Here is a 25125-nt window from a genome sequence, read left to right as displayed (position 1 = left end):
TTCAGGTCTTACTGCAGTTTGATCCCCTCATGCCTGCCTCACTGGCCTTTAGTTTGCAGCCCCTCCTGGAGATTCAGGCCAATACTTTGAGTCTCCATTGTCTCTGGAGGTCAAGACTGACATCAAGTGACCCTGAGCTCCCACCATACATCACAGTGTTATACTGCACAATGGGCAATGTCCCTGGGCAAAAATATTCTTAACAGGGCTCTCTCTCGGTAAGGATCTTACACAGTGGCCCAGAAATTTGACTTAAGAAGTTGATAGGTCGCCGGGCGCGGGCTCGCTTGTCCCCGCGCTCGCGCTCTTATCTACAAGTATCTGATCTTTGACAAACCTGACAAAAACAAGAAATGGGGAAAGGATTCCCTATTTAATAAATGGTGCTGGGAAAACTGGCTAGCCATATGTAGAAAGCTGAAACTGGATCCCTTCCTTACACCTTATACAAAAATCAATTCAAGATGGATTAAAGACTTAAATGTTAGACCTAAAACCATAAAAACCCTAGAAGAAAACCTAGGCATTACCATTCAGGACATAGGCATGGGCAAGGACTTCATGTCTAAAACACCAAAAGCAATGGCAACAAAAGCCAAAATTGACAAATGGGATCTAATTAAACTCAAGAGCTTCTGCACAGCAAAAGAAACTACCATCAGAGTGAACAGGCAACCTACAAAATGGGAGAAAATTTTCGCAACCTACTCATCTGACAAAGGGCTAATATCCAGAATCTGCAATGAACTCCAACAAATTTACAAGAAAAAAACAAACAACCCCATCAAAAAGTGGGCAAAGGACATGAACAGACACTTCTCAAAAGAAGACATTTATGCAGCCAAAAAACACATGAAAAAATGCTCACCATCACTGGCCATCAGAGAAATGCAAATCAAAACCACAATGAGATACCATCTCACACCAGTTAGAATGGCAATCATTAAAAAGTCAGGAAACAACAGGTGCTGGAGAGGATGTGGAGAAATAGGAACACTTTTACACTGTTGGTGGGACTGTAAACTAGTTCAACCCTTGTGGAAGTCAGTGTGGCGATTCCTCAGGGATCTAGAACTAGAAATTCCATTCGACCCAGCCATCCCATTACTGGGTATATACCCAAAGGACTATAAATCATGCTGCTATAAAGACACATGCACACGTATGTTTATTGCGGCATTATTCACAATAGCAAAGACTTGGAACCAACCCAAATGTCCAACAATGATAGACTGGATTAAGAAAATGTGGCACATATACACCATGGAATACTATGCAGCCATAAAAAATGATGAGTTCACGTCCTTTGTAGGGACATGGATGAAATTGGAAATCATCATTCTCAGTAAACTATCGCAAGAACAAAAAACCAAACACCGCATATTCTCACTCATAGGTGGGAATTGAACAATGAGAACACATGGACACAGGAAGGGGAACATCACACTTCGGGGACTGTTGTGGGGTGGGGGGAGGGGGGAGGGATAGCATTGGGAGATATACCTAATGCTAGATGACGAGTTGGTGGGTGCAGCGCACCAGCATGGCACATGTATACATATGTAACTTACCTGCACATTGCGCACATGCACCATAAAACCTAAAGTATAATAATAATAATAATAATAATAATAAAAAAAAGAAGTTGATAATATTTCTAATACCTTTACTTGGTTTGTTTTCATCAACCATTATTCCTTGAGCCAAAGCTCAGTGACATGTAAAAAACAACAAAGAGATATTTCCCTTTCATTCCCAGTACATGTGTCACTAGATGTCAGGCACCTTTTTCACATTTGTGTAAAGCACATACCATTCATAAATTACTAGAGTTCCCACTTTGAGAGGTGTGGGAGTGGGGGTGGATGGAAAGAGTAGTATGATTTTTCAACCCACTGTTTGCCATTGAATTTTTTCAGGCTAAGGCACAAAGTATAGCTTTCTGTAATCTAAATTCTATAACTGGATATTTACATTACTTTCTCAATACCTAAACTGATGTTCTTTTCAGGAAATGATAATTGAGCATTTGATGAATTTGAGTAATTTTCACAATGAATGTGTATTTAATAAACATGTATTAGCTAAAATGGGCATTCTTAAAATGCATGAGGCACTCAGAATATGAAAGCTTTAGCTGATTCTAGGGCTGTACTTATGAATTAAACACACAGGCCAAAAGACAGAAAATTATCTCAATTAAAACAGAATTCTAGCTACAGAAGACGCTTGTTTTTCTTTGTGGATGTCAGTTTTTAGGCAAGATCAGGAAAAATATTAACCTTTAGACACAAGGTCTGAGATAAGAAAATGTTTGAGCATTTTCTTATTTCTCTCTAATCTTGGCAGGAAGTGGTCCCCCAATTGCAAACCTCAGGCAACAATACACTAACTGTAAAGAACATGTATTCTTAGAACAAATAGAAGTTTACCTCTCCCATCCTCAAACACACACACCTTACTACATAGTCTAAGTATTCATTCCAAACACAGACAACTCTCTAAGAAATGAACTCCGAAAAACATGTTTTTCTTCTTATTGGATATCGACCCACCACTTCTAAACTTGCCTGGCATTTTGGGTCACATTTGTGTATCCTTTCTACTGCAGAAAATATACTCCACTTACCTATACAGATATGCATCACTTAATGAGAGGTATATGTTCTGAGAAATGTGTCCTCAGGCAGTTTTGTCATTGACTGAACATCAAAGAATGGATTTGCACAAACCTAAGTGGTACAGCCTACTACACACCTAGGTTATATGGTATAGTCTGTGGCTCCTACGTTACTGATCTGTGCGGGATTTTACTGTGCTAAATACTGTAGGCAATTGTAACACATGGTAAATATTTGTGTATTTAAACATTGAAATGACACAGTAAAAGTGAGGTAAAAGATAAAAAAAAAAAAGGTTCACCTGTATAGGGCATATACCATGAATGGAGCTTGCAGTACTGGAAGTTGCTCTGGGTGAGTCAGTGAGTGAGAGGTGGGTGAAAGTGAAGGCCTAGGATATTAGTGGACACTACTTTAGACTTTATCAACACTGCTTGGGCTACACTAAATTTATCAAAAACATTTTTCTTCAGTAATAAATTAACTTTAGCTTCCTATAACTATTCCACTTTGCAAACATTTTAATATTTTAAATTTTTTGGCTCTTGTAATAACACTTAGCTTAAAACCCAAACACATTATACAGCTATACAAAAATATGATATCCTTTATATCCTTATTATACATTCTTTTCTATATTTTATTCCTTTCTTTATATCCTTATTCTATAATCTTCTTTTCTTTTTCAAATTTATTTGTTTACTTTTTAAAACTTTTTGTTAAAAATGAATACACAAGCAGACACGTTAGCCTAGGGCCTACACAAGGTCAGGATCATCAGTATCACTGTTTTTTATCTCCACATCTTGTCCCACTGGAAGGTCTTCAGGGCCAATAAAGCCGTCATCTCCCATGATGACAATGCCTTCTGAATACCTCCCGAAGGACCTGAGACTGTTTATTTTTTGTTTTTTTTTTTAAAGTTTTCAGGTAATTTTTAATCTCAATAGGCTTAAGGAGCACACACTAAAATAATGATAAGTATAGTAAATACAAAAACCAATGATATAATTATTATTATTATCAATTATTATGTCCCATACATAACTGTATGTGTGAGAATTTTATGTGACTGGCAGCACAGTAGATCTGTTCACACCAGCATCCTCACAAACACATGAGTAGTACGTTGCAGGAAGTTATGACAGCAGCAATGTCACTAGGTGATAGTTTTTCAGCTCCTTTATAATCTCGTGGGACCACACCATCATATGTGCCTCAGTGTTAATGGAAATGTCCAGATGCAGTATACGACTGTATTCTCATCTTGCCCTTCACCAACCATCCAGTAAAGTTTCTGTTCCTCTCTTCACACTGATTCTGTTAATATTTTGGGTTTACTTCTAGTCTTCTGTTGTTTCAGTACTGTCCATTGAGTTATATGTATGTTTTTTGTTTGTTTGTTTGTTTTTGAGACGGAGTCTTGCTCTGTCACCCAGGCTGGAGGGCAGTGGCGCAATCTCCGCTCACTGCAATCTCTGCCTCCCAGGTTCGAGCAATTCTCCTGCCTCAGCCTCCCAAGTAGCTGGGATTACAGGCACGCACCATCACACTCAGCTAATTTTTGTATTTTTATTAGAGACGGAGTTTCACCATGTGGGCCAGGCTCATCTTGAACTCCTGACCTCAAGTGATCCACACACCAAGGCCTCCCAAAGTGCTAGGATTACAGGCATAACCCAATGCGCCCAGTCATATGTATATATTTCTTTCTTTCTTTTCTTTTTTCGTTTTTTTTTTTTGTTTTGTTTTGTTTTTTTAAGATGGGATCTCACTCTGTAGCTCAGGTTGGAGTGGAGTGCAATGGCGCGATCTTGGCTCACTACAACCTCTGCCTCCTGGGTTCAAGCGATTCTCCTGCCTCAGCCTCCTGAGTAGCTGGGATTACCAGCTCCCGACACCACACCTGGCTAATTTTTGTATTTTTAATAGAGACAGGATCACCATGTTGGTCAGGCTGGTCTCGAACTCCTGATCTCGTGATCCACCCGCCTTGGCCTCCCAAATATGTATATATTTCTATGTATTTGCTATTGTGCTCCATTTTGAACCCTGAGACAGGTACTCATCACCCTTTCCATCTGCTGCTCAAACATCAATCGCAGTATTTGGTACAGAATAGCAACACAATAAGTGGCTGATGAATCAGTGAGCAAGTGAAATAAAAACTGATGCTTTCAAATAGGTTTTTATTAAAGAGGCAGATGCAGCCTTCAGATGGGACTGACTTAGATTGTTCTTTAATAAGCTGAATAAATAATATCAAATTATAATCCATTAAAGTATGCTTAGGCAGCTGAGGTAATATAGTCAAATTACATTTTTCAGAGTAACTAAAGAGATGGATAATTAACATGATTCTCAGATTTACTGATTAATATTAGATGTGCCAAATAACCCTGTGATCTTAAGGTACAATTTTGACAAGCGTTGAGTGCCTGTGATACTGATTAAAGAGGAATTCAGGCACTCTAGATGACAGATGTGCAGGATGGCAAAGTTAAGGTTGATAACTGAAAGTTTAGAAACATACTTGTATTTTACTTAAGCAGAAATACAGTTCTCTTATGCCTAGGAAAGACGTTCTGAGAGATGGACCAGTATTCCATCTAAAAAGTGTTCCATCAAAAAAGGAGATTTACATCTGTTCAAGCATTCAAAAAATACCAACAAAGTATGATGTTAAGCCCCAGAATTCAATTTTAAATGGCATGGAAAAGATCATTCTGCTTTGCACATTTTTCTTGGAACAGGTTTTCTGAACTAAACAAATCTCAATATGATTACTGCAGAACGTCTAATTTTAAATATTATTGCAATATTAGGAGGGCCTATTGGGATAAATTAGCTGTCTGATGTGGTGGTAATGAGGTTTTTATTAGGGCAGGGTCATATGAATATTTATGAATTATCCCAGTTTTAAGTTAGAATTAACCTTTTTCCCACTTTTCTTTTCCCCCCTCTCTCCATATCTAGAATAAAAGATATAACTGTTTTCTTAAATGGGATCCTCATGACCTGCCATCAGATAGCAGAGCATATTTATCTAATTATTTTACTTGCAATAGGTCACTAACATAATTATAGGCCAGTAATTGCTGGAAGAGGCTGGTGATCAAATGAAAAGAGTTATACTAGCTCCATGGAGCAGGTTTGTATTCCTAGGTCATACCCACCTTCAAGCTAATGAGAAACTCTCCCATCATACACGAACCACTCTATTTAAAAAGTTCGCCTCTACATCCTATGAAAAAAGGTTAAGTTCAGACGTCACGGGTTAACTGACGTCACGAGTTAACTGGCCTAGTTAGAATCAAGTACCCAAATCGCTCTGCATTAGAAAAGACAAAAACTAGGGAGGAGGAAGGCAATCACGAGGAGAAGCAATTTTGCTTGAATATTAGATCTCCAGTTGATGGAATGGGTCAGAACATTTTAGAAACAGACAATTGTAATATAAAATTATAAGTTGTTAGTGAGGTGATTGAGGAGTAAAAATAAAAGAGAGAATTTTATGTCTGGAGCAACATAACGTGAAATAGGACAAGGACAACAAGGTAATTTGGCCTTAACATTGAATTAATACCTAAGAAAACTGATGTAGAGCTATGGATGAGGATGGGAATATTGTATACCTTCAAACTCAATGATACATTGGTAATAGCATTAGATTTTCTAGAAGACATGGAATATGTGAGTTTTGAAAGTTTGAGTTTTAAAAGTCAGGATAAGGTGAATTCTGGGTTACATTAGCAGTAGGATGTTATAAGACTAAGCACCGAAATAAAATAATGTGTTTAATAACACAGGCACACACACACATACACATACCCTCCCATCTACAACCAGTGTATGTATCTATGTATCTATCTACCTATTTATTATATTACATATTATGCCACAATCTCCTTATACATATCTCTAATTGATAATTTATTGAAAACACTTATGCGGTGCGTATTGTATTACACATTTTTCCAGCATTTTTCATAAGTAGACTCAAGCCTCACAACAACCCTGAGACATGAATATTACTGTCCTTATTTTACACATGAGGAAACTAAGACAAGGAGGCTAAAGAATTAGCCTAAGTTCAGCCGGGCGCGGTGGCTCACGCCTGTAATCCCAGCACTTTGGGAGGCCAAGGTAGGTAGATCATGAAGTCAAGAGATCGAGACCATCCTGGCCAACATGGTGAAACCCCGTCTCTACTAAAAATACAAAAAAATCAGTGGGGCATGGTGGTTTGCGCCTGTAGTCCCAGCTACTTGGGAGGCTGAGGCAAGAGAATTGCTTGAACCTGGGAGGCGTAGGTTGCAGTGAGCCGAGATCGTACCACTGCACTCCAGACGGGAGGGAAAGCAAGACTCCATCTCAAAAAAAAAAAAGAATTAGCACAAGATCATATGGAAAGTAAATGACAGAGGAGGGATTTTAATCCCGTCTATCTCTAAAACTTGAGAATCGTTAAGTATTCTCTGATGTATGCCAAGTTTGCCCAGTTTCCTGGTGTATACATGCCTGGCCACTATTGTAGAGCTCATTACAAAGTGGATTGCTGATTATATAATTGAATTAGGTGGAAATTTTAAAATTAACTTGTATAGGAGGTGTCAAACTATCTAAATGGGCAATATTCATTCCTTCCAAAGTTCTGTATGGTATTGGAGAGGCAGTATATTTTTTATTTGTTGGGAAAATGATTTCTGGAGAGCCAGAGCTTCTTTTGTACAAATCCTAGCTTCACCTCTTATACATTTTGTGACATTTAGCAAATAACATAAACTTTATTGTATTTTAATAACTCCATCTGTAAAAAAAAAGAGCCTTTAATATGTACTTCATAAGGTTGTTGTAAGGACAAAAAATAATAAATATAAGTTAAGCTTTCAGAACAATGTCTACAACAGAGAAACCAATTAAAACAATTAGTTATTTTCATATCATTATGATTATAAAGTAGGAGTAATGAGGAAATTAGAGCTGAAAATAGAATCATGGAGAGTTTCATCAGGTTATCCTATGAAATGATCCAGGAACATCTATTCTAGCCAAAAGTCCTCTATTGATTAGAGTAAATTTAAAAAGGGAGAGGTTTTGATGCTGAGGAACTTGTAAAATGTATCTTATATTTTTAATAAAATTAAAAGGAATTTATAAAGTTATGGAACTCTAATAATAAAACAAACTTTTATTAGTACCAATGAATATACTGATTTGGGAGCAGAAGTGTTTGAGATCATGTTTTTATGTCAAAGCATATTTTAAAAAGCAATTGTATTTTCCATTTTCAAATGTCATTTTTACCCATATTTATGAAAAAGAAGGAAGCATTATTTTCAAATTATGTTTTAGGTGTTGTTACAGGTATAACAATGTGATGATGTTATAGGTATAACGATACCTATAACACCACTTACTGAGCATTTACTATGTGTACTACACTGTGTTAGGTGATGTAGATATGGATATTAATGTAGGAATAGACATGTGCACCAACATTTATGTAATAAATTTAATTTGGGCTCAATAAGTATCCTGAATACTAACAAAGTAAATATTAGAAAATGTGGACCTTAAAGGGTAGCTTTCTATACAACAGTTACGAGTTACTTTAAGGCTTGGATACATTATGAACTTGATTTTGTGATGAATGCCCTCAAGAATTCCTTTCAGAGAGAACAAAGTTATTACTTCTCTAATTTTAACATATTTAGTTCAAGTGTTTTTTGAAAATCAGTCAATCAACTCTTAATTTCTCCTTTGTTATTTCACAACATTTTTTATTTCTCCCTAAAGAATTGAGTAAATTGATAGATTGTTTAAGAAAAGCAATAAAAAATTCCCTATGAATATGTATATGGTAAATCCTGTACTTCATTTGGTACAGAATTATTTACTGGGAATTCTTAACTCTAAACATAGTGCCATATTATTTCAATTATTTATGACAAGACCTGGTTGTCAGTGAACTTGCAGGATACTTAAGAACAAAAACAAGTAAAACTATAATTGCTGTCTGTTTTCCAATGATGACCTTTGTTTCTTAGCAATACCCTTTGTTAAGCCTGGGTATTTTGTGTATGGTGTGCTGAATCTTCTAAAAAATTGTCATATCACACATTTCATACGGAGTGGTAAGCAATCTCTAGAACTATTTCTATGCCCTGTGACTTCATATTAACTCCTTGCTGTTTTGTTTAACCACTTACTTATCCACCTTGGTTTGATATCTAGAATCCATTTCAGCAAAATATGAACACCCAAGGTCTCAGTATATTCTCATTACTTTACTTCGACCTGTTGTATTGCATATGATGCTATGACATCTGTTTACACTTTTCTGTTCTCTTATCTCCTTTTTTATACTTTTTGTTCTTTATGATTCACTGTTTTTTTTCCTAGATTTTCCCAATTTTAGAAAGAGTTTTGATTAAGTACTAGGATGGAAACACTGTGTAATGTACTAAGGAATAAATATAACAATTTAAGATGAAACCTCTGAATTCTAGGCATTAATAGTCTAATTGGCATGAGACATTCCTACTTCAGGCATAGTGACCAGACAATACATTACATAACAAGCAAATGACATATACAAATAATTGTGCCAATAACTTCCAAATATATTTTGAACCCTCACAGGAATCCTATAAGGTCATCACAAATCTATTTTTGTATGAGGTAATGAGCTGATAATTTTAAGTTGCAGAATCTAGATAGGCACAGCTCTTCTGACCACAAGTACCCTGCCCTCTCCACTGAGGCTGTCAACTAGAATAAGCAAAAGACCAACTAATTGTGAAGTAGACTTAATATTTTCTAATTCTGGGATGGGAGACTGCAAGAAATTGACTGCCTCCTTTCTGGTAGTGCTTTCTCTTTTGCAAATTCCTAATATTCAATTGCATCTGAAGTTAGAACATACCATTATCATACTCTATAGATTAAGCAAACATTCTTACCCTCAAGAGGCTGAGATAAATAATATTATGAAGCAACTTTTCAAAAACCAGCTCATTTGTACGTGGTAGAAACTTCATCTAAAAATTATTGTGTACCTCGGTTGTCAACAACCATGACTGTCTAAACTACTACACCAGCTGCTGTGTACTTTTTTCTGTTTTATAATCTGAACAGCACACATGTAGTGGACAATTCCAAATGCTGATGAATGAAATTTTGTTTTAGCCAACACTTACATGAAATAAACCTAAATATATTTAATTTCTCCTAACTGCATATTTAGAAGTGAAAACTATGAAACATATAAAGTTTGCAAAGTCAAAACAAGTAGCTTGAGGTACCTGTTGGTCGCTTTGTATTTTTGAAATCAATTTCATTTCTGTACTTAGGAAATAAAGTTGGCTGTGAAATAAAGACATAACATAATATAAATTATAGGAAATAGAGGGTGATTTTGCTTTGATGTAGCAGTCTAGGCTTAAGCAATTTAATAAAGCAAGGATTTTGTTTCAGAATGGTCAGAACCTGAGCTACTTTTATTTTGTTGCATTTTTTTGCTAGGCTATGACTCCTATATTCATGGTCTAAGGTAACTCACCTACACCATGTTCCTACTGGCCAGAAAACCTACACATAATCACACCTTTGTGCAAGAGAACCAGGCAGTATGGTATCTACTCCAGTGTGGCTGTCTAGAAGGAAAAGAAAAATGAATCCCAATCATAGACACAGAACTTTCAGTCTGTATCATAGGTTCAATCATCTGAGCTCTCAATGTTGCCCAGAATAAATTACACTTTAAACTTTATGAATACTTTACACCAACAGTAATCTGTCAACATCACATGGCTGTTCATTTTTTGATGGGCTACTCATTTTTAACTTACATCTATTGTATTCGGTGAAGGTGGTTCTGTACGTTGATTCTTTGAACTTGGTTGATTTAAGATTATGATTTAAGATTAATTTTTATAAATAGCCCATGTATGCAAAAGAAGAATATAAATTCGCTAATTATTTAGTGCAGAAATACACATTAGATGAAGCTTGTTAACTGTACAGTTATACTGGCAGAAATTTAAAATTATATATTTTTTTTCTGTTTGCAAAATTGCTGACAGATGAGTTGTTAAATCTTCTAAGATCAAGGATGGCTCAATTGCTCCCTGTAATCATACCAATTTTTGCTGTACACATTTTCAGGCTATTTTTTAGGTGCGTACACACAAATTTTCTGCATATTTCTGTCATTTTATGTACCCCCTTGTAACAAATATAGCTTTTCAATGGAAATATTTCATCTTTTTCCGGTTATTATTTGTTTGCATTACAATTTCCTATTATTTTTGTCTCCCAGATCTCATAGAACTGACTCGCATTTAGCAGTTCTCAGAATTTGTGGCCACTCTCTCTCTTCCCATCACCATACAGGTCCTGGGGGAGACTGCAACTGTCTTGATTTTTTTGGTGTCGGTAGGAAAATGTCACCCCCATTCACATTTCTATATTTGAGCATCCCTCTTTCTTTTTGGGTCCCAGTTCAAGCTCCTGTTTGTTGGTGCCAAAGACCTGCCCACTGTGCTCTTTCTGTAAGGAGCACAAGCCCCTTGTTCTGAATCAAGACAAGTGACCACAGGGTGGCAGCGCTTTCAGTGGCCGGTGGCATCTAACTTCCCGCTCATGGATGATTCACTTTGCTTCTGTTGTTGCTTTTGCGACTCACTGATAAAAGAAAATAATTTTCTAAATTTAGGAAAACTAGTTCTACATGTATCTTATATTCATTTTTCTGTTTTATTTCACCCTCAATATCTGTGGTCTGTGTCTTTAGTAGGCTCTAAAAATACATTTCATATAGATTTTGATAGATTACATTATCAAATCCAGCCTAAATAACTCCATCTGCACACCCATGGCCCCCACCACATGCTGGGCTATCTTCTCTCTGTGCTTTAACTATACTTATTTGAAAATTGTCCTGCTTCCTTCTACGCTGGTGTGTTTGCGTGCACACCATACCCTTTGTCTCAGAAGGCTTTTCCTTTTACTCCATTCACCCCTTTTACACATTTCTCCAATCTCAGTGTGGTCAATCCTCTCACAAGACAAACTCTCTGACCTCCCTTTCTTTATTAAATCACTACTAGAATTTCTCAGCACAACTACAAAGACTTTAGAAGAATTATTATTTTATATTTATGCAGGTTTGGGAGAGTTTGTGTCTCTTTGTACATACGTTTGTGTTGAGTAAGTGTGCTGTAAAGGACCCTGTGTGTTAGAGTGAACTTTGTATCTCCAATACTCACCAAAGTGCCTAATACAGAGTGAACTGTAAATGTATATATGTGTGTGTTTCATACATGAAATAATGAGACAATAATCTACTTAAATGACAAAGTGAAGGAAAGAGTCTTGATAATATATTTTTGCATTTCATTGCAGTGTTTTCTAAGATATTGATATGTTTATTTACAAGAGGGCTATGTGTTAGCATGGCTAGAAATTCACTCAATATATTTTAGGACAGCCTTCAAATCATTTTATTAAGAATGGATTTGGCTTTACTGTATCAATGTTATAGAGCCAATTAGAAACTGAAGAAAAACTCTTATTTTTCAAAGGACTACAGTTTCTCAGAAATAGCATATGTTTTTGGAGGCTAATTAATTTAGTGCCTGCCATACTCATAAGATTTTAAAATACTCCCCCAAATAAATGTGTTACTAATTTTACCTTAAAGAAAAAAAAGTTTTAGCATCAAATATGTGTAGCACAAAATGTAAAATTCAAGCCCACCTTCTGATTTTGTATTTTTGAGAGGATGAGTATATTTGATTTCAGATTTGAGCCAGAGTAAATAGACAAAATATTCCATATGTCTTAATGGAGAAGCCAACTGTTTTTAATAAATATTCAAAAATATTTATTTCCTCACCAAATCGGTACATTTTCTAAGGACCCTCTCAATGTGATGCTTTTGTTGTTTATGTTGTTTGCTTGTTGCTATTATCATAAATGACACTGATGATAGTTCAAAGACAAATACACCATTTCTTCCTTCAATGAGCTTACTGCATACACTTTAGATGAAAGACAGTAGACATTCCTGACTAAAACATGACATTAAAGGACAGAGTAAATGCTAAAATAAGGGTGAAATCATAGTTAAAAGTTAATTATAATTTCAATATAGAAGACATTTCCTTCCTATTAGTTATCGCACAGTGAAAATTTCCGAGAAAAATTTACAAAGACGGATTTAATTTGCACAAATGATTACATTAGCACAGTTAAGGGACATTAACAATTAGTCTGTATGTTCAACATGAAAACAATCCTGCAGAGTTTTAATTGAAGGGATTTATGCATATTTAGTAGGCTTAATGTTGTGTCTTCTTGAATCACTCTGCTGTGTAATGTGGATGGGGTGTGATTAGGTTGTAATAAGGCCAATTCACAATGGTGCATCCACAATGAGAGTCCAGATGCCTGATCAGTTCAAATGGGACCCTGCTGAAGAAAAATGTGATAGCAGCAGAAAAGACTGTCTGCACTTGAATCCTTAGATGTGGGAGCTATTTCTGAAATGAGCCTGTCTTGTTTGGGTGTAAATTTATCTTCTTAGGAAGAATGTAATGGGATATTGCAATGAGATTTTCCCCCTTTTTCAGAATAGTGTGAAAAAGAAAAGGATATTATGAGACCATTTATTTAAAAAATTTTAAACCATGGTTTTACTGGCTTAGATATCTATGAACAGCATTTAAAATCCCAACAACTTTTTCTCAATAATTCAAATATGGAAATTTAATGTAGTGCAAATTGACATACAAAGATGTTCATTGTAGCAATATTTATAGTAGCAATATATTCAAAACAGATATTAATTTGTGGATTAAGAGCTAACTAAACTATGATACATTAAAATAGTTAAATATTATATACTCTCTAATTGAGATATGTAACATTATTCAAATGCCCAGGAGAATTTAAGAGAAAAGCCAACATTTAAATTGAATCTGGAATATAAAATGAAATAAAACAAATAAATTATAAAAATTAATGTAATATACCAAAACATTTATATTATTTATCAAGGTAAAATCTGTGATACATGATTGGCTTCCTTTTTAGTTTGTATATATGTTTCATAATGATTTATGAATGACTTATGATTTATGAATGATTTATGAATTCTTATATAGATATATTTATAAATACTAAAATGGAAAAATATAAGCATGCACATTCTTTTTAGAAAGATAATCAAGGGAATAATTGTAAGTTAAAACAATTTTATTATTAACGGAAGCATTTAAGATTACACTGTATCTACATATTAAAATAGATCCAAAAGATGTAGATATTGAATGGGATGGATGTTAGTACCTGCCGGTGGAAACCTACTAATTTAGTTAAAACTGTTAGAAATAAGCAATTAGAGCCAACTACATTTTATCTGGAAAGTGATTTCTTCTGCCCAAAACTCATTTAATGGTTTGAGATACCAATTCTGCAAATACATTTACTCACTCTCTGAAACCTCTCCAAAATTAAATGACATAAATAGTATATGTCATATCATGTTTTATGACAGTTATTCAAGGAACAATGAAAGTAAACCTAATATAATAGGAACACCTTTCCATTCACCTTATTATAGCATTTTGATTAAGTATACCATTAGAATATGAAAAAAATAATGCTGAAGAAATCATCATCAATTTTAGTCTTATTAACAAACACATAAAAGCAATGATTAAATACCAAACCATGTGGTGATGCTTTTTTTCATTGTATTATATCTCCTTATCCCTCAGTGTATATTAAAAGGAAAAAAAATGTAATTATCTTCTCCCTTGGTGGCATACATAGCTTTATTTTTTAGCTGCACCATTTACTGAATTTGAAGAGTGCTCTTTATTTTTTCCTCCCCAAAATACTATAATATTGAAAAGGTTTTAATAATTCCCATTTTATAATTTGGGAAATACATATGTGCCTGAATGGTGCATTGGGGTGTGTGTGTGTGTGCATGTGTGTTGATTTCTTAATGAAACCATTATTTTTGCAAAAAGTTTACTTTGAATTAATATTGTGAAATGGAAATTAGACAGTTTGCATTACTACCAAAGTCTCAAGAATCAGGAGCTGAGGGTTAGATGACATGATTTTGGATTTGTTATGGAAAAGCAGTAAGTATGTTTGACTGACCTTGTTAATATCCTTGGTGATTAACCATTCATTAACTTTGCAGTCCTGAGCAAGTAAATGTAAGCTCTCTGCATCTCAATTCCTTCTTCCATATTTTGAGGAAATATAAGTTACAAATTCAAAGAACCAATGCAAGATACGCACACACACACACACACACACACACACACACACATCTCTACACTATATATATACACTATATATATATATATATATATATATATATATATATATATATATGTGACTGGGTGGGAAGATATGACCGAGAAATATATAACTCCACTCCCCCCACACACACGCACATTATATATGCGTGTGTGTATATATATGCATGTATATATTCAGATCCATGCAGTATACAAAGATGATTTATGATTCATTCAATTAGAATTTTTTATATGAGCTAAGAAGAGGACTTGCCTTTATTTCTAACATTATGTTTTTTATACATTGTATAAGGAAGGTGGAATTTCTTAATTCAAACCATAATATGTGAGGCAAAAGAAAACAAATCATAATGGGTTCATCAACAATTCAAGTTTCCAAAAAGTGAAAGCCACAGCATAAAGACCACACATATGATAATATAGTTTTGACATCTGCCTAAAAAATTGGGGTTTATAGTTCTCTAAAGAACATAATAGATGTAGATAATCTTATCAATAATGGTAAGGTGTTATTTCTAACTTTTTCCAAACTATTCCCCGTCAGTTTAGGTAGTTCTAGAATTTCTATAATTATTATTACTTCCTGTAAATATTTCAACAGATTTTTTATCAGCTGCCAAACATTGCAGTACTTTGTTGTATAAAATTGTGAAGTTTACTCTTTCCCAGTTTCTTGCTTGTGACTATTTTACTGGACTTTTTGAACTCTAGTGATATAACCATAATATTTTATAAAATTTCCCTCAGCAGTATTTTAAAATAGTTTTTGCTTAGCTGAAAAAAATTTGATTGCAAATAACAGAAAGTCACTTGTACTGGATTACGCAAATGGGTTTTACCACAAGCAAACAGGACTATTTTAAGGCCTTTATGGTGGTGGCACCTGTTAGCTAGACATCGCTGTCCCCACTGCTCTATACATCTTAGCATCCTCTCTCTCCAGCTTCTCCTGCCGCTGCCTTTCACTGCCTCTCTGTATATATGGGATATGATAGCCACAAAAAAATTCCATGTGTAGAAATCCTCAGCTGCAAAACTTTTACAATTTAATTGTCTGTGAAAAATGTTTCCGATTTTCTGGTGGAAAGAAATGTAAACATCAAAGGTAAACCCAAGTTATGAATGTGAAGAGCACATGGTACCCAAAAAAAAGTGTTTGAGGACCAACTAGATGCCCCCGCCTTTGGTAAGTAGACAGTTATCAAAGAAAGGAGATTGTTTTACATGGCACAGTCACTCCAAATATGTCTATTAAGTTAACCTTAACTATTTGTCCAAGAGTAGTAATAAAAAACAGCATGTATACACAGTACAGTCATTGCCTTTATTTTCTTTGTGAAGAAAGGCAGTAGAGACATTTAGGATGAAAAACAAGCTCCAACATTTCCTATTAAAATTACATTTTATTTAAAGTTTTATTGTCTTTTCTGTGGTTTTCAATTCTATAATTTTCTTTCACAATACTTACTTTGACTCACCAATGTATAGTAAGAATACCAAATTAACTGCATTGGAAAATAAAAAAGGAAATAGGGTTCAAAGAATGCAGAGAATGCTTACAATTTTTTTGCCACATTTTTCTTAACATTGAACTATCATGTGGGGTTAACACTATTAATATGACATCTTGTTTTATAATTTCAGGAGCTGATTCAACTTTTTACTTAGACACTCACTCATTTTGGGGGAAAAAGGTGCTAAGCATCTTAAAATACTGTTTTAAAAAAGTTGATATTAACAAAGATTCAAAAAACAAATTCACTTAAAAAAGTTATGGGAAAATGTCATACAGATGGTGTAGGATGTTAGTGCAAATCAAATTCAGAGAAAAGAAAATTCAAGTAAGGCTATGTTGCTCAGAAAGGGAGAAAAAATGACATTCCAGATGAGAGTTTAGATAAATAAACATGATGTGGTCTGTAGTTGAGGAAAGGATATCTGAAGACACACAAAAAGATAGCACAAGGTCTATTGTTTTATAGCACAAAGATCCCCTTGACTTGAGCAGGGGTGCTTTTTTAACAACTGAGGGAAAGTAAAGTTTTGGAAATGTTAGTAAGGATTAGAGTATACATAGATACATGGTAATAAATGTCAAAGAGGTGGGAGGTTATCCTGCAGCAAATAGGATGTTGCTGAAGATTTATGAGCAGGGTAATGAAACATTGAGAGGAGAGATACAGTAAAATTCATCTTTATTCCTTGGCCAGTTTGGTTGGATCAGGGAAGGAGAAATGAGAGGAAAAAGACTGCTTATTGCAGAAAAGTTGGTTTATTTACTTAACAAAATGTAACTATTATAAAAAGTGGTAAGGTTTTCGGGAAAAGATGATGCAATTTGGAGCATTATTTGATAATGGCAGATCAAAGGACCAGGGTCTCTCATGCAAACCATATGAGATTCAAACTGTTCAAAGTATCACAGTGGTAAGAACAGCAAAGGAAAGTGAAGGGATTTTTTTATTATTGTTACCAAGCTTGTATTCTGTTGTGCAGAATAAAGAGATTTGATAGACTAGATGGGAAGATATGACCGAGCTGGAGGGGAAAAATATCTATATTCACTTTCTTCTTAGCCCATTCATAACTATGAGAAGGTATCACATTCTTACCAGCTACATAAAAAGTCAAAATAGATCAAGGAGAAGGGGAAGAGAGAGGAAGAGATTCCAAGAGAAGGGGAAACTTTCTTAGGCCATTGAACCACTGTATGTATTGCGTGAGTGTAGAGAAAAGAGAAAACACCAGAGAAGGAGGTGGCTGAGCAGCAGAAAAACTTTACCACAACAAAGCAGGGATTACAATCTGATTGGTGAGAGATTATCAGAATCTGCCTTGTATCAGTGGTTCCTACCTGTATATGGGTAACGAAATATGAACTTTCTAAACACACCCCTTACCATTGCTAGTGAGTCTAGGCCTCCTCCTAACTAAGGAATGGAGCTGGGAGTCTTTCCACTTATGTTGCATAGAATGAATGACTAGTATAATAATATTCAATACACACTGAGTAATTAGTGTAAGGCAAGCCCTGGCCTCATGCTAACTCATTCATCTTACGATAGATACTGTTTTCTTTATCATTCATGATTGTTCCAGACGCCTCTAGACAATGATGATGTAACACTGAATAAAACAACAACAATTATAGCTGTCAAGTAGCTGGAAGTCTTGTGTTTAGTCTTGGGTTTTGAACAGGTAATAAATTTTTGTTATATCAAATGTCAGTCTATTAAATGGAAAGAAATAAAGCAGGGATTTTAGGAAAGATGGGAATGTAATATGATTGAGTTGATATTTTAAACAGCAGTGCCCATCAAGGCTTTAACAAAAGCACAACATTTTCCTGTCAACCCATAATATTTGAAACCATTTACAAAGTATGGTGGGTGATGTTGTGGAGTACCAGGAAGGGAAATTGTTTAGATTGAGTACTGAGGGAAAAGGTTTTCAGAAGATAGTGTTTGAACTGAGATTGAAATGATATGAAGAAGCCTGGTAGGTAAAATATGGGAGTAGAAGGTTCTTCCCAAATCGATCTGAAACCAGTAATAAAAGGCAATGCTTTAGGACATGAAAGATATTGGGGATCTAAAGGAAATCCAGAGAGCTAGATCTTACTTAGGGAGAATGAACATAGTGTTAGTTGCAATAAGAAAGGTGGGCAAAACCAGCTTATGAAGGATTTTCCTTGATATTATAAGAAGTTCAATTTTGTTTTCAGGACAAGAAGTCCTGAAATTTTTAATATGAAGAGTGACAATCTTTTTTTTTTAATCTTATTGCTGTAGAATAGGGATTCAATGATGGTGTTTGCAGTAAAGGCTGTAGCATTTCAAGACTGTGGAGTTGGAGAACATTAAGATAATTCAGGTTATGTTTGGAGACAGAGCTATTCATTGATTATAAATCAATGAGGGTGCAATTTACTGATATGGGAGAACTTAGAGAGTAATAGTAGATTGTTTATGTTCACTTTGAGGTGATTATCAAACCTACAAATGAATACGTGAAGTAGGCAGCTGGCCAAAGGGGCCTCTAAGGTGGCCTTGTTAGATAAATAAATTTGCAAGTTGGGGGCATATGGATAGAATCAAAGCCTTAAGATCAGATCAGATTAATAATCAAAGAGTATAAACAGGAAAAGGAAGTGGGTCAGTGACTGAGCTTCGAAGATAGATAAACTGGTAAAAGGAAAGAAAGAGTAATCAGAGGAAAAGTAAGAAATCCCAGCTATATTTCTCTTAAGTAGGAACTAGCAAGAAAATGGGGAGGTGTTCTAAGAATATCTTACAACTCTCTATTTATTAAAAAGTCTTTTCAGTTGTAATATAAACACTACTTTAAATCGGCTCAAAGTTAAGGACTACCTTATATCTCATTTACCTGGTCATTCAGATATAGAGAGGCATTAGAATTAATGGGTTCAATAACTGAATATCATCAATGATCTAGGTAATTTTCATTTCTCTGATGTTACCACCAGTATTGGCTCTCTCCTTAGGATAGTAAGAAGGTGGCTTAGCAAGACCATCAGCGTAGCAATTCTTCCCTAGGATATACAGATTCAACAATACTCAAAAGGAGTAGAAAACATTTTATCATGGTTTCTGCTTAGGCGATAAGAAACTTTGCCAAAAGTTTTTTAACATATTTCATCATGCATTTCATAGACCAGAGTTAAATAACATAACCATGTTTGGAGTGATCATTGGCAAGAGGTAAAGTAATACACTAAAAGTAAACCAGGCCTTATTTGACCTGGGACTACAGGCAACCATGCCTTGACACATGCCTGTGTGGTGTGGGGAAGATTCTTAAACACGGAGTTCTCATGTGTGATGAGGATGTGACAGAAGATGTTCAGTGGGCAACCTGCAACATTAAACACAAAACATTTGTTCACAGGATGTTTGAAGTGGAAAAGGAAAAGAAATTTGTTAATAGGGGAAGGGTTTGAAGGGTATCTCTTGGAGAGTTTTAATTTGTCAGCATGTCGTTAGCACTACCCAAGTTGAATTTTTTTTTTTTTTTTTTTGAGACAGAGTTTCACTTTTCCACCCAGGTTGGAGTGCAGTGGTACGATCTCAGCTCATTGCAACCTGTGCCTCCTGGGTTCAAGCAATTCTCCAGCTTCAGCCTCTTGACATAGCTGAGATTACAGGCATGCGCCAACACATGCAGCTAATTTTTGTAATTTTTGTAGACACGGGATTTTACCATATTGGCCAGGCTGGTCTCAAACTCCTGGCCTCAAACAATCTTGCCTGTCTCAGCCTCTCAAAGTGCTGGGTTTACAGGTGTGCGCCATCGTTCCTGGCTGTGGATGCATGATATTAACATAATCTAATAGCAATAGACATTAATATGATTCACCAAACTTTCCCTATTTTTGAATTAAATTTTAGCTCACTAGGCAGTCTTCTGATTGTCATGTGGCTTTTCATTTCAATGTACTTATAGGAAGAGAATATTCTTTCTAAAATAGAAGTAATTTTATGTCTTATAATACCTTCTGCCTTATATTTACATGTACATTTGTGAGTTTGGTTAATATGTATTAATTCTTGTTTTATTGATGATATTTGTGTATCTTGGGAAATCATGAGTGCTACCCTTCTTGGGACCAGATCCTAGAAAGCTACTGAGCCATCCATTGCTTCCATAAGGCACTGCTTACAATACAACAGGTCTTTTCCAGGGGGCACTACTGACTGACTATGTTTTTATTTCGATGCTATTGTTCACATATAATTTAGAGCTTTTGTGTATCAAAGACTTTCTGATATTTCGATACATTAGTAAATCTCAGTACCCTTGGGAAATTCGTTCACATGAAATTCCACTTTGTAGTTAATCGTGTTAACACACATGCATGGTATCATTTCTAAATAATTGTTCTAAAAAAAGTTTTCCTATATGAACTTATATTTTAAGTTAAACCACAACATTAAAGATTTTTAACTATTAAATCACTAATAAGAAATAAGTTCTAAAAGACAGATGACAGTGGGCAATGTTAGAACCCTTTTGTGTTAAAGAAAAAGCACATCAGATGTATAAATAAGACTGAATCATCTCGTTTGGTTATACTTTTAGGTTTTCATGCACATGAGAAGAACAATGTAAGTGCTTATAGCCTTTTATTTCTTCCTTGCTTGCATGACTGTTTTAGAGGCAATTCACCAAGTTACTTTTCAGATCAGTAAATTCTTATGCATTCTGTTCACAGAATACACAATTTTTCTGTCTTGATAAGAAGTGCATGTCAAATACAAAGAAATATTGCTATCACAACTACATAGAGAAACTATACCTAACCGTATATGGAGAAAACTCATCACTATTTTCCCACCATAAAGCATGTGCATGAGAATTATTTAGTTTTTATTATTGAACTGCCAAACTTCTAATAACTGTCAAATTATCTTCTCTTTCTCTTTCACACACACACACACACATACACACACACACACACTATATATCTGGGGATTGAATGCAGCTAAATGTAATGCTTTTCAACAACATGCATGGTAGTTGAGAATGGCATCAATTAAAACTTCTGTGATTGACATGCCTAGGGAAACTCATCTGGTCAGTCATTCATGAAAAAGACATGTTGCGATCTTCCATATAAACTTCCCTAAATACTTTCAGGCTTTAATGAGTTTCAATGACTAAGTGAGTCTGGGATTCTATAAATCAGTAGAGCTTTGTTTTTCTAGTAAAAAGTTGGCCTTTGGCCAGACGTGGTGGCTCACTCCTGTAATCCCAGCATTTTGGGCGGCCGAGGTGGGTGGATTACTTGAGGTCAGGAGTTTGAAACCAGCCTGACCAACATGGTGAAACCCCGTCTCTACTAAAAATATAAAAATTAGCCGGGTGTGGCAGGAGAATTGCTGAGGCAGGAGAATTGCTTGAACCTGGGAGGCAGAGTTTGCAGTGAGCTGAGATTGTGCCATTGCACTCCAGCCTGGGCAATGAAATAGAAACTCCAACTCAAAAAAAAAAAAAAAAAAAAAAAAAAAAGTCCTGCCTTTATGTCGGCATTAAGGGAATGTAACCTATCTGAATAGTCTCTAAAATATAAAATGAGTTCAACTGTATTAGCTCAGGCTGCTATTAAAAAAACACCTCAGGATGGGTGACTTTCACAGTATAAATTTACTTCTTCCAGTCCTGGGGGCTAGAGGTCCAAGATCAAAGATTGGTTTCTGGTGATGTCTCTCTTCCTGGCTTGGAGACAGCCACCTACTCCATATGTCTTCTCAGGGCCTCTTCTTCGTGCACATGCAGAGAGGGTTCTCAGGTACCTCTTTCTTTTCTTATGAGAACACCAGTTATATGAGATTAGGGACCCACCTTTATGACCCAACTACCTTCTTAAAGGCTCTATCTACAGATAAATTCACAATGGATTTGGGCTTCAACATATACATTTTAAGGGGACACAATTTAGTCCATAACACTGTGCTTTGCCAAAGTATTTGGAAAATACTTCAGAGTGGATGATTGAGTAGATAAAACATGTGCTCTTCAGAATATACATATGTTTTCTTTTTTTTTTTTGAGACGGAGTCTTGCTCTGTTGCCCAGGCCAGAGTGCAGTGGCGCCGTCTCGGCTCACTGCAAGCTCCGCCTCCCGGGTTCACGCCATTCTCCCGTCTCAGCCTCCGGAATAGCTGGGACTACAGGTGCCCGCCACCACGCCCAGTTAATTTTTTGTATTTTTTAGTAGAGACGGGGTTTCACCGTGTTAGCCAGGATGATCTCGATCTCCTGACCTTGTGATCCACCCGCCTCGGCCTCCCAAAGTGCTGGGATTACAGGCGTGAGGCACCGCGCCCGGCTGGCTGTTTTCTTTTATATAAAACAATGTTTCACTCTGAACCTCACCTGCAACATTTCTGTATCAAAGCCCTTTACTCTGTCACCTGAAATCATCCCTTCTCTATAATTTAATATCATCTGCTTTACTGTTTCACGGGGGGGGAATAACACTATGGTAGCATGATGTATCATCAAATGACAGTTTTTATAATTGTGCTCTAAAGGGATTCCCCTGATGAAATGCCCTGTGAATCTAACCCTGGGCTGAGAACTCATGGTCCAGGATTAATGAAAGATTTTCTTAAATAACTTCAATCTGGGTTACACGGTAGGAGTTCTTTTTAAGATTTTTTTTTTTTTTTTCTTGAACCTTACTTACTTGGTTTGAGTGCTAGAGACCAAGGTGCTGGCCTCTAGGCTTTCCTGCCAGCTTAATTGTCTCAATAGAAATGGAATTCCAGGCATCCCAGCCTTGCAATATTGTAGAGAATATTCCATAAAACACTGTAAGTGTAACTATTTTAAAAACACTGAGATGACATAGCAATGCTGTTAAAATGCACACTGAAGTATGTATTGGTGTGAAAGAAGAAACATCTTCAGAAGCCATTCTAGCTGCTAGAAAGCTACACCTTAAAAAGAAGCTTATTTTCTTATTAACAAATATGTTAAGCTACCTATGGTTACTTGAATAGAAAACACCCACTGAGCAATATTCTGATGAATGTACAAAACTAAAATATTGAAAAAATATATATTAGTCTTTTAAAAAGTGTATTAAAAACGTGTATTAATACCAAAAAGGTGCTAAAAGGTATTTGACAGAATTTAATATTCATTCCTGACAAAAATTGAACATTTCTGTTTTCACATTAAAGTCAATATGCTATTTTAAGTTGATGCAGATAGGGAGAAAAGTAAAATAAAAGAAAAATAATGTGTTTTTTTTTTTAAGACGGAGTCTCACTCTGTCACCCAGGCTGGAGTGCAGTGGCGCCATCTCAGCTCACTGTAAGCTCTGCCTCCCGGGTTCGCCCCATTCTCCCGCCTCAGCCTCCCGAGTAGCTGGGACTGCAGGCGCCCGCCTCCACGCCCGGCTAATTTTTTTGTATTTTTCAGTAGAGACGGGGTTTCACCGTGTTAGCCAGGATGGTCTCGATCTCCTGACCTTGTGATCCGCTCACCTCGGCCTCCCAAAGTGCTGGGATTACAGGCGTGAGCCACCGCACCCATCCAAAAAATAATGTTTTTAAGGACGGATACTAAAACCTATTCTGGTGGGATTAAGAGAGAAATACTATTTAGAGACAGGTTTATCTAATTTAAAACTCAACTGAAAAGAACCAGTCTTGGTTAAGATTGTTGAATAAAAAATGAGTGTTCATAAAATGATAGCTAATTAGAATAGTAAATAGATAAATTTAATTCATAATTTCAGACTTGAAAAAATAGGGAAAGAAATTCTGCCAAGAAATGCACGGAGCACACAGTAAGAAAAATATAAAATCTTCCTAAAGATCAACAAAGAAAACTTGAATATAGTATACTAAATTCTGAGATGTCATTAAAAATGTTATGCAAATGCCAAGATTTAATCTCTAAATTCCAAGCAATTTCCATTGAAAGTGACAATAAAAAATTATTGCTATGTTTTGTTAGAAAGAATACACAAAGATTGTCAAGAAGAAACTAGAAAATTTAGAATAATAAAGATTTAAAACTGTATTATAAATAATTTTAAAATATAATATGTCTGTTTTCTGCATATGCTAGCCAGTTTTCCCAGCACCATTTATTAAATAAGGAATCCTTTCCCCATTGCCTGTTTTTGTCAGGTTTGTCGAAGATCAGATGGTTGTAGGCTTGTGGTGTTATTTCTGATGTCTCTGTTCCATTGGTCTATATATTCGTGGTGATTTCTCAAGGATCTAGAATCAGAAATAACATTTGACCCAGCAGTCCCAATACTGGGTATATACCCAAAGGATTATAACCCATTCTGCTATAAGTACACATACAAACGTATGTTTATCGTAGCACTATTTACAATAGTAAGATTTGGAACCAACCCAAATGACCGTTAATGATAGATTAGGTAAAGAAAATGTGGCACATATACACCATGGGATACTATGCAGCCATAAAAAAGAATGAGTTCATGTCCTTTGCAGGGACATGGATGAAGCTGGAAACCATCATTGTCAGCAAACTAACACAGGAACAGAAAACCAAACACCACATTTTATCACTCACAAGTGGGAGTTGAACAATGAGGACAGATGGACACAGGGAGGGGAACATCACACACCAGGACCGTCGGTGGGTGG

At 35.6% G+C, this 25125-nt stretch overlaps 1 protein-coding gene across 2 annotated transcripts in view; it reads left to right on the top strand.

Moving 5' to 3' along the window:
- Nucleotides 1-25125, top strand: part of CDH12 (cadherin 12) — a 1137115-nt gene that overhangs the window by 136165 nt on the left and 975825 nt on the right.

Source organism: Pongo abelii, chromosome 4, assembly GCF_028885655.2.
Source record: "Pongo abelii isolate AG06213 chromosome 4, NHGRI_mPonAbe1-v2.0_pri, whole genome shotgun sequence".
In the NCBI taxonomy this organism is placed as follows: domain Eukaryota; kingdom Metazoa; phylum Chordata; class Mammalia; order Primates; family Hominidae; genus Pongo; species Pongo abelii.
This window is presented reverse-complemented; position numbering and strand designations above follow the sequence as displayed.